General features: G+C 39.3%; 1 pseudogene; it reads left to right on the top strand.

Moving 5' to 3' along the window:
- Positions 1 to 5,689: 5,689 nt before the first annotated feature.
- LOC112476406 lies at positions 5,690 to 5,808 on the top strand (annotated as a pseudogene).
- The last annotated feature ends 5,946 nt before the right edge of the window (positions 5,809 to 11,754 follow it).

Raw genomic sequence — 11,754 nt, 5'->3', positions numbered from 1 at the left:
AAGGTACCTCAAACTCCATGTCAAGGACCAAAATTTATTATACAATTCCAATCTGATTCAATTCCGGCATTGCCTACCTCGGTGAAAGCTCCACAACTTGTCTAATTGTCCAAGGTGGAAAACTAGGACTCATTTCAAAAAAAAATTTTTTATCACTGCTAGCCTTGTATCCAATCCATAATAAAACTTTGTAGGCCCATTTCCCTAAATATCGCCTTAATTTATTCATGTTCTCCACCTTTATTGCTTCCACCTATGTCAAGATGCCATCAGTTCTTACCCGTCCTAATTAAATAGCTTAAAGTTGTCTGTCTCCCTCATCTTCTCTGATATCCCTCCATAATGCAGCTAACTAAGGTAATCCTTACAAAATGCAGATCAGGGGGATGATGTCACTCCAGCTTTATTTCCAAATGCAAGGTTCACTTCCTCAGAAAAGTCTGCCATGTCCATCCAGCCGAGGTCAGATCTTTTTGAGATGTGCTTTCATGTAACTATCTCTTTTCCTTGAGAGCACTTACCTTAGTCATTAATAATACATTTGTTAGTGTGACCATGTAATAAGTATCTGTCTCCCTATTGGCTCTAAATTTCATGAGATCAAAAACTATATTTTTGCCCATCATCAAAGACAACTTACTAAATGGAAAAAGATATTCATCAATGATATACCTGATAAGGGATTAATATCCAAGATATAGTAAAAACTCATACAACTTAACACCAAAAATACAAAAAAAAAAAAAAAAACAATCAAAAAATGGGCAGAGAACTTGAATAGACATTTCTCCAACGAGGACACACAGATGGTCAATAGACATATGAAAAGATGCTCAATGTCACTAATCATCAGAAAAATGCAAATTAAAACCACAATGAAATATCTCCTCTTCCATATAGCATCCCAGATATTCAGTAAGCAACTCTTAGGCAAAACAAAGAACATCTTGTACAGTGTGTAATTTGTTTGGAATATTTAGAAAAAAATATTTTCTAACCACATTACCTTGAATACATGACTAGGAGGAAGTAGAACCTAACCAGATGTTTGTGACTGCCATCGTGCACCTGAACATGCTGGCAGATTTTAATCAATTGGTATTTGTCACCGAAATGTAATGTAATTGTATAATATTAAGATCTTCAAGTTAAATTTCACTAAAATTATGTTATGATATTAAAGCACTAGTATATATTACTGGAAAAAGGAAAAATTAATAGTAAATCCATTCTCGCCATAAATTTAAGATGACTAATATTTGTTAAATTCTCACATGCTGCATAATTTAGGGTCCCATTAGGAAACAGCATGCTGAGCTGGAATTTTGAAAGGAATGAAGTGAAAGAACTATTTCAGAAGTGTAGGCAGGGTTAAGGGAACCAACTAGGAACGTTGAGGCACACAGGGACTGGCAGCCACTCCTATGCCTGAAGGAGAAGGAAAGGAAACGGTGTTATGGAAAGTTGTTTGGAGAGCTGCAGCTTGGAAGCCAGATTGCCTTACAGAAACCATAGACATTAAAGCATCAGCCAGAACCAGAACTGAGTACGAACAAGGAGTAAAGGAAATAATAATTCTTTTACCTCCATTTCCTTCTACCCTCTAATCTATCCATACTCTACTCTCTCATGGATTGAACTCATCCAGAAAGGGTCAGATGAGAAAACTAAGATTCAGAGAGACTAAGGAATTAGTCCAGAGTCACAGGGTTAATGAATATCAGTTCTGATATTTGAATCCCAGTAGGTGGACTCCAAATACCATAATTTTATTCATTATTTTACACGTCTGATAGAAGACTGTCCCAATTTTAACTCATTATAATGAATGCTAATGATGCCTATACACGTGTTTTTTTGTCATATGTTCTACTTTGAAAAAATTTGCTCACTCCTATGGTAGATAATCAATTCAATTGATTTGCAAGCATTTTTTTTCATCTGAATGACAGCCTCTCCATTTCAAATCTGAATATCAAATAAATTAATATCTTATTATATTCCTAAATTTAGTGGGGCTAGAAGCCCCAGGAAAAACCCTTGGCATAGCTCTCTCTCCCTTTTAAGTAGACAATGGGACTAACATTTTTCTCCTTCAAAGGTGGGCGATGAAGAGGTCCACCTCTCCATCAGTGCCTCCTTGCCCTGATTTTTTCTGCTGATCTCTGAATAGGGTTCCCAGCAGAGGATCTAGCTCTATCTCTGACACATCCTCTGGTCTGGAGGCCCTTCTTATTTCTCATCCATTGGTGAACAATAGCCCTCTCCATCAATACAGAGGCCAACCTGAGACCCTCTGGGAGCATTCTACTAACCTCACAGTGCTCTGCCTCTTCTAACGAGGTTCTTCAGCACCTTCTGGTGGCTGGTTCAAGAAATAACATGGTCAAATTGAAAACTGGGACAGTGAGAGAAATGACATTAACACTGGGCACAAATTCCCTGCTTCCTTCTCCATTCAGAATGAGACCCCTAAGAGTGTCTCCTAGGGATTGTGGACAGGTAGATCCCAGGATTCCCTTCTGTCAATGCCCCAATTCAGGACCTCAGGGTATTACCTCTCAAAGTAAGGTCCTTCAACCCTCAATATCAGCATCATTTGAAATCATATTAGAAATGCAGAATCTGAATCAGAACCCATGTTTCAGCAAGATTCCCAGATGATTTATATGCAACTAACACTGAGCTCTTTCTTTTCTTTTCTCCCTGCCTCTTCACTGCAAAAAGACAATATGCATCAAATCACGATTCTCCCAAGCTAGGTCTGAAACCAGGCTTGGCAAAATAAAAAGCTGTGGAAGTCAGAAGACCTTGGATCAAGATGTGGTCCTGGTTATGATTAACTGAAATGTAATTAAATTATGAGTCTAATTATTTTAAATTTCCAGATGAAAATAATATCTACCCCTTAGGGAACTAAGAATAAAAACATTTTTAGATCAGCTACATGTAACTTGAGGTCATTTCTGGGATTTATAAATTCCAAGAAGTTGGGATTTATATTTCCATTTCTAATGTTATTTCAGTGGCCTCAAAATGATCACAGTCAACCCTTAAAGCCACAGTCCTCTACTGTCATCCAGTGGTGAATGGTATAATGTGGCGACAAGAAACTCACCGAACATCATAATTCAATAAATCATAGAACTGACCCAGGAAGATGGAGCTGAAAACCAGCATATAACTCATCATATGGACTCAAAAAGAGAGATGAAAGAGAGAAATGGAAGAAATGTGGTTACAAGCCCAACATCAGTTTAGACATGACAGATTCAAACTTATTGTTCTGAGCAAGAAAATACATACCAGTTCATTATCAGCTGCCAGGTGCCAAGCTAAAGAAATGTGTGCTCGATTTTCTTTCATGCTTCATCTCAAATTAGATGTGAAATAATTGCAGAGAGTTCAGTCAAGCTGAGACCCATTATTCAGTAAGGAAATTAACATTTCTAAGGTGCTTTAACACAAATGACAGATTAGTTCACTCAGCTTCCTCACCTGAATCATAGACCCCCGATTTGTGTCTTTCCATTTGCCTTATTTGCATGTTCTGCCCTTTCTGCCTTCCACCTCCTGAAAGTAAAAATGAGGATAAGCAAAGAAAGGCACCCTGATTCTCCCTTTCAACAAAGATACTCCATTTATTAGATATCTAATATCTATGTTGGGAATTCCACACATATTCTATTTCCATCACGGTCATTACTCCTAATAGGCAATCATGGTGTCCACAAAGACAGAGGACATTTAAAATTTTTGTCTGACATAGTTTTGGAAATTTTTAGTGTGTTTTATCATTAATTGCAACTTGTAGACTCTAGAGAGATTCTTGAATGCATGACCTATTGATTACTTAAAGGAGCATACCTGGTGGCATGGTGACACTCATAGCCATGTTTGCCTCTAGTTGTGGTGCTGCTGTGTGACAGGCAGTAGGGTGGTTCCACTTTCTATGACTTCCTGTGTTTCCTGGACACTCTGCCCAGTTCTAAACCCTACTGACTAGAAGGGACCTTGATAGTCCCTCTATTTCTCTTTTGTCATAATGAGAAGAATTAGCTTTTTTTTTTCCTAGCAAAAGTTAAAATTCCAAAGAAGATTAAAATTGAGGAAGTCTCCTAACTCTTTTTTGGCCATGTGCTCAATTGTCCATGTGCCCCAGCTTTGCACTGAGTTTCCCAGAGCAGACCTGGAATCTTGGTGTTGGCCTATGACTAATAAGATCATCCAGCCAATTTAAAATGAAAAGTTTGTGTAACTTTGGGAAAACTTTGGCCAAAATCTGAGGTTGGTTTTTGGCAATGATAAGGTCAACCTATACTAACAACAAAAATACTGGTTTGTGTCCTGTAAACTTGGGACAAGCCATAAGATTTTGACATCTAGCATTCCTCCTCATATCTAACTTGTGAAATTGGTGGTGGGGTGTGGCATCTTACCAAAGGCAAAGTGACACCTTGGTTGCTGTGCATGCTCTGTACCCGTTTGACTTATAAACACAGTTAAAGAAAAAAGTCCTATCTTGTATCATCTCAGGTTATGCACGGAATATCAGAAGCAATTTTTCTATTTGCTTTGTTGGTCAGTGTTCCAATACTGGTTAGACAAGAAAAATTTCTAACAGGATCCCATTTCATTCTGTCCATTTGTGAGAAAGAAATACTAAAAGGAAGCGAATTTAGGATAAATGGAATGTCACTCTCTAGCTTTGTATATTGAAAAATTCTAAGCCTCAGTTTCCTTACTTGTAAATAAGAAATCTGCAAAGGCATCTTCCAGCCCTAAAATTTATACCTCTGCTCTTCCCACATCCTTTCCTCCTCTGGTACTTCCTATCCCAGTGAATTTTGGCACTATTATCCATTAAAATGAAAATCGAGTGTCATCTTTGACCCTCTCTCCCACTAACTTTCCTCTTTAAATCATTCCTCGAGAGCAACCCACCTCCTTAACATCTCTGGGATCCATCTACTTTATTTCTACCACTGTGTCTGGCCATGAGAATGAGCTCTCGTTATTTGGAGAAGTAATTTTATAAGCCAGGAGGGTTTAGAATTACATTTATAGATGATGGAATAAATCAAACTCATGGATTTATTAAGTAAAAAAAGAATCTGGCCTCTCAGAGAAACATGACTTCAATTTGAATTGTATAACTAATTTAAATCTGTAATTTTAAGCTGTTTATTTAATATCAATTTTAAGCAAGTTAGAGTATTTAAGAAAACTTGATATGCAAAAATTCATAATTTTATGTATTTGAATAACAAGATTTTATTAAGTAGTTAGGAAGACTTGTTATGTTGTGATTTTGTCTTGCCGAGCATTTGAAATATTTAGAAAAAACTGGAATATATTATATTAAGATATTTATTTTAAAGTTTTTAAAGGAATTTGTTCAACTAAGTTTGTAAATGAGCCTGATTGTTTGAGGTGAGTTTTGGTTGTTGGACTGGAGTTAAACATTACTGAAGCATCAAATAAAAGTGATGATTAATATTTATATAAATATTAGAATAAAATTTATAGGCTAAACTTGATTAAAATGTACATTTGAAAACTTTACTTTAAAAATGAACAGTAATTTTAAACCCAAACAACTATTAATAGTCCTTTCTGTACTCAAAATTATCCTCCAGATTTTTTCACTGACAGTAGTCAAAAGAGTTCCCTTTACCATGGAACTGCAATCTATAGCCTTGCCACCCTGAACAAGCCCGATCATGTCTGATCTTGGAAACTAAGCAGAGTTGGGCCTGGTTAGTACTTGGATGGGAGTCCACCTAGGAAGACCAGGTGCTGTAGGTGTTAAAAAAAAAAAAATCCTTTTTAAAATAAGGCACCCTGAACGAGCCCAATCTTGTCTGATCTCAGAAGCTAAGCAGGGTCGGGCCTGGTTAGTACTTGGATGGGAGACCACCTAGAAAGATCAGGTGCTGTAGGCATAAAAAATAAGGGATTGTAAACTAACAAGGTCCTTGCAATCTGTGAGGTCAACCACAGATTGCCTCGCCTAAAAAAAAAAAAAAATTCTACAATGGAACTGCAAATGTGTAGGGATATAAACTGGAACACCTTAATATGTTTCTTGTCTCTTAAATATTACATGAGTGCAAAGTCAAACCAAGTTCTAATACATACATCAATTTAAATACTTTGACTCCAGCATAACCTTTTGCGATTAATGAAGAGAAAGGCCACATGGTATCTCTTGGGATCCTACTGAAATGCTGTACTCGAAATGTATTTCGAAAACAGAGAAAATATCTTAGCAACTTGATTTTCTCCAAACTATGATCCAGGCTTTACTAAAAACTTGTCCCTTGTTCTACATAACTAAGGCAGCATCTCAGTCCCTTCTTTTATCTGGCTGGGATTTGTTCTTAGTCAGGTGATATTCCCTAAAACATAGCTGTTAGAGATTCATAAAATCTGTAAATATAAACTAAGTTAACCTATAAGAAGGATGTTTGCCAGGCTCCTCTTTGCTGACACCTGCCCTGTTGTTATCATTATTCGCTATCCTATCCAATTAATGTGCCTTGTTGATTTAAACTCAAAATAAATAAGCAGTGAGCACTGAACAAAAGGCTCTTCTACTTTACAGATGTTCTCTTCCTTTGCCTTAAGAAATTTTAGAAGAAATACAGCTTACTGCACTCTGGCTCACAGCTGTGAGCAACACTGTGCAGTGGGGAAAGTTTGCAGGGAGAATTCCAGAGCCAAGGCGTCGCGGTGCCCTCTAACCACGTGCCAATCTGCATGTGAACAAACCAAGCACGAGTCTACAGATGCAGAAATCCATCACGTGGGTCCTCACGCAACCGCCCTCAGAAGATGCTTTTATATACCTATGATGCTTTTCCTTTATAGGCAATAGAAAGTGAAAAGACTCAGGGAATCATCCTCCTGTGGTTTCTCAATAAGAGCACTGTTGGCATTTTTATTCCTGGGCTAAGTGCCACCCGCACAATGGAGATGCTACTCATCTCTCCCCCAGCCACTTAATACCACTAGTCACTGGAAATCTGTGAGAGCATTTTTTCTTGTTGCCAACATCCTACCCATAAGGGCAATTCTCCCCACTCCTAAGAACCACTGGACCTCAACAGAGTAGACAGGCCACCACTATTTTTAACCCCTTGAACTCTGCATAGGGGCCCAGCTCTTTGCCATATCTCTGCTTTAACATAGTATGTGGCCTGGTAACCAAATGAAGCAGCAAAACTAATCTGTGCAGACATTTCCTACCCCATCCTTCTTTTGCCATGAGGCATAGCACCCTGGGGGCAAAAAGAAGCAGGAGCATATGCTGTGATAGAAGCTTGAGCAAAAAAGATGTTGGAACATTAGAATTAGAAGGTATTTAGTAGTTATTTAGTCAAATACCCTTGCTTTAGAGATGAAGAAAGTGAGACTGAATCGTTACTTGTCAAATATACTCCAAATGTTAGTTATTGCTGTGATAATTAGTAATTATCATATTTACTACTACAATATCTGTCTTAAAATTGCTTAGCCTTATGGAAGGCTGTTTTACTTCATGGGTTCACCAGAAGCTGACCTGATCCAAGGATCTGGGTGAAAGTACTTTATTCTAGAAATGATCCAGATAGCTCCATGAGGGCTGGGAAAGTGATACAATGTGGAGGCCATGCTGGGCCACCAGATCCACTTTTAGGACTGAAGCACTTATTTCTCCAGCTGCTCTGTGTGTGGCTGGCAGCAGCTGAGAGTCTCTGGAAATTGCCTTCACCGAATGTCATGCTCCCTTCCCACGAGTAGTCTGTATCCAAGGACTGGTTGATGCAAGCATGTATGTGTCCCACTCCCACCTCCCTAACTTCCATCAAATCTCAATGGTCCTCCCAGCTTCAGAGCTTCCTGTGGGGTCACTGATGCCTCTTCTGTGACTGCCTCATGTTCATCTTCACCCGCTACCTAACTCTGCTTGCAACTTCTCCCCTGCAGAGACCCCGCACAGGCTAGCAGTGCAATTGTGAAAACTTCTACCTGTCATGAACTGAAATAGATGGCAAACTGGTAAAAAGAAATATCTAGGAAATGTAATATATCAGGCATTTGAGATTTATGGGAAAATCAGTAATTATAAGAAAAATGGAATTGGATGGTTATTGCTGGAGGCATTAGGTGATTTGGAAAAAAAGGTAATAGAAGGCACAAAATAATTAATCAGCAATTAAAGGCAAGTCATGAAAGCCAGAAGGCCTCTTTGGAGCATATTAAGAGATTCTCCTCTCTTGCTGACAAAGAGCAGGAAAATCTGAGGAGACAGTCCAGGACTTAATCATAACAATAGCTGAGTTCCAGAGAAGGTTGAAATCTCAACTTAGCCAGGTCAGCAATAACGAGACCCTAAAAACTGAAACAGGGACTTTGGAGTTAATGCGCTTGAAAATATTAAATCATCAAAAGCCACTGGGACCCTGAACCTGCAGAAGTGGACAACACTGTTAGAAGCAGCATATTCCCCCTGGCCTTGCAGGATAACATGTGCCTCCTTTGGTCTCTTCCCACCACTTCTCCCGCCACCAGATCAGTAAGCAGAGTGAGCTCACAACAAAAATGCTGGGCCTGCTAAGGGAGGAAAGGGGCTCTACCCCAAAGAGCCTGCAGGACCTCGTTAGCATGTGTCAGCAAGATCTGAGAGAGTACATGTAAAAGTACATTCTAAGAGTGCCAAATGAAGGGCTGGTAGGACATGAAGTGAGATAAGGCACAAAGTTTGCAAATATGGGAACACTTTCTTGAGATAAATGATTTAACACCATGGCAAAGACCTCAAGGCTGACACAGTTCCTAAAATGGTTCTTAATCTGAATCGTCACTTTCTCAAGTTCCTAAATGAAGTAGAACTGCCAAATTTTCTGTGGCAGACAGGGAAAGAACAGGTCACAAGTTTCAGAAAAATGAGCATTCTAGATGGATATACTGTAATACAGGAAACTCCATCACACAATCATGTCTGGTGGGAGGGCCTGAAACAGTAATGGGTGATGCTGAGAGGCCCTCTATATCTTTGAGATGCTCTCCTTCTCTGTTGGTCAGGGCACTTCTAGGAGAAGCTATTACAGAACTGGGCTCCTTGATAAAAATGGGGATATAGGTTCCAGAAATAATAGAAGTGAGGTGGCAGCACTTAGCCACCAGAAGCAAGGAGAGCACAGTTATCATAATGAGCATCAAGGACAGAATGGCACCCAGGGGACTGAACCATAGGAGCTGAGGAGATGGTTAATAAGACATGTCACCCATATGGACAAGGCAGATGGGCTACTAGCAAAGGCATCACTCAATCTATATGACCACAAATAAAATCAAGATTAACAGAGGGCAAGAAAGTAAACCTAGTCCTGGGGCAAGACTATAAATATGGTATTTATAGAATATCGTAGTCTGTTCCAAGTGAATGCCAACTGTTTATGGTCTTCCTTTCTGATGGGAATGGAAAAGAAAATATTTACCAGATTAATGACTATATACCATATGGTTGAAGACTTGTTAATCTACTCTATCATAGATACTACACCTGGACCAATGTACAAGCAGTGTAAATATTTGGTTAAGCTTGTAGTAGGCTATTTCCAGGATCCATCTGGCTTATGTATATGCCAGACTGGTGAATTAAGTGGAGATGTGATGGGGCCATCACTCCTGTATCCTTTAGGTCTTCAAGAGGGGTACTAATATTTGCCATTTTCCCATTATACAATACAATTTCGATTTATTATGTTGCCTGATTGTTTGGTATGAGGGTGTCCAATTGATCTATCATGCTGTAATAGCTTTTATCCCACAGACCAAGGATCCAGTGTGGGGATTTTCCCAACTTCCAAGTATGTCCATTTAGACTATGCATGAACCTAGTGAACTCAGCGTGAACTGGATCTGGGCCATGACATGATGTTTAACATGCCTGGGTATCAGAGTCAGCTTACTCCCTGTGTTTGAGGGTTCCAAAAATATGAGGGTATTGTTCTTTTTCTAGTATACAGTTTCTGTAGTAAATGGCCAGAGGTCTGTTTGGAGTCATTGTAGGAGAATCATTTCCATATGCACTTCCAATAATGTTGCAGGGTCTTTTCTCCTGGAGACCTGGCCTTCTTCAGCCAATGATTTATGGGGCCAAAATCAGGTTTAAGTCCAAAAACTGGACAAGAGATTATAAGTCTTTATTTTGATGTCTGTCATAATATAACCCGACATTCCTGTAGAATTTCCCCTAGCCCGCTATATTAATGACATCATGCTAATATGACTAGATGAGCAACAAGTGGAAAGTATGTTAAAGTCTTTAGTAAGACACATGTGCTCCAGAGAAGGTTACGACAAAACATATGAAGATTCAGGAGTCAATCCTACTTATGAAATATTTAGGGATCCAGTGGTCTGGGGCATGCCAGGACTTCCCCTCCAAAGTAAAGGACAGATAATTGTATCATACATTTCCCATCATGAAGAAGGAAGCATAATGCCCAGTGGGCTCCTAAGGTTTCTGGAGGAAGAATATTCCATATCTGGGAATACTACTCCAACCAATACATAGGGTGAATGAATGGATATTGGCTGAGCATAAATATGTTCAACAATAGGCCCCCACTAAAATGCAAGTTGCTTTGCTTCTTGCCCATATGATCCAGCAGATCTTATGGTATTCGAAGTATCTGTGATGGAAAGACACCATGTGGAATTTCTGGCAAGCCTTAATAGAAGATCATAATGTAGACCTTTAAGGTCCAGGATCAAGACCATGCCATGTGGAGTAGAAAATTATACACTTTTTAAAAAAAGTTTCTGGAATTCTACTGGGTCCCCTAAGCAATGGGCAAAAAGTTATGTGACCAGAGCTGTCATTTAGCCAGGTTCTGTGAGACTCGGGGTTGTAAGGTCAAGCGGGCACAGCAGCGATATTTTGTGAGACAAAAGTGACACATCTAAGACTGCATATGAGCAGAGCTGGGGGGAATAAGGAAGCTGCACGATCAGGTGTGCAGGCTCTCTCTTGTCATCCACTGCTATTGCGCCAATAAGTGTCCCTCAGCTCACACCTATAGCCACATTTAGGGAGTTGCTTATGGAGAAGAGTAACAGCTGAAGTTGGTACACTTGTGTGTCAACTCAATATGCCAAAACTGACAGCTGCACCGAAGCTCTATTCGTGGGTGGCCTTGAAAGAGAGGAGTAAGGGGAAATCCTCCCAGTGTCCCAAATTGCAGAGCTTTGAATGATGCACTTGATCATTCCCTTTTGTGGAAAGAAAAGTGGCCAAAGTTGGAATATATATGGACTGCTAGGGACCAAATGTGCCCCTCCCCGCCGCCCCACTAGAATTATTATGTTGAGGCCCTAATTCCCAATGTGGGAGTTAGGGGCACCAACGACTGTGTTTGATAAAACTGCAAACTAAAGTCAGCCCTCTGCATATGTAGTTTCCCAGCCCTATTAAATTGAAAATACAGTTGACCCTTGAACAATGCGGGTTTGAACTCTTGAGTACACTTATAAACAAATTAAAAACTTTTTATATTTAAATTTAAAACAAATTTAAAATCCACATATAAGTGTACCTGTGAAGTTCAAACCTATGATGTTCGAGAGTCAACTGTATTTGGAGATGGGCCTTTGGGAAGTAATCAGAACTAGATATGGCCATTGTGATGTAAGCCCTGACAGTTGTACTTTTCCTTTTTTGAAATGCAAGTGATTGACTTGAATCTCCTTTGTCTTAGAGAT

Source organism: Pteropus alecto, unplaced genomic scaffold (assembly GCF_000325575.1).
Source record: "Pteropus alecto unplaced genomic scaffold, ASM32557v1 scaffold161, whole genome shotgun sequence".
Taxonomy (NCBI): domain Eukaryota; kingdom Metazoa; phylum Chordata; class Mammalia; order Chiroptera; family Pteropodidae; genus Pteropus; species Pteropus alecto.
The sequence above is the reverse complement of the archived record's forward strand: the minus strand, read 5'-3'. Positions and strand labels throughout refer to the sequence as shown.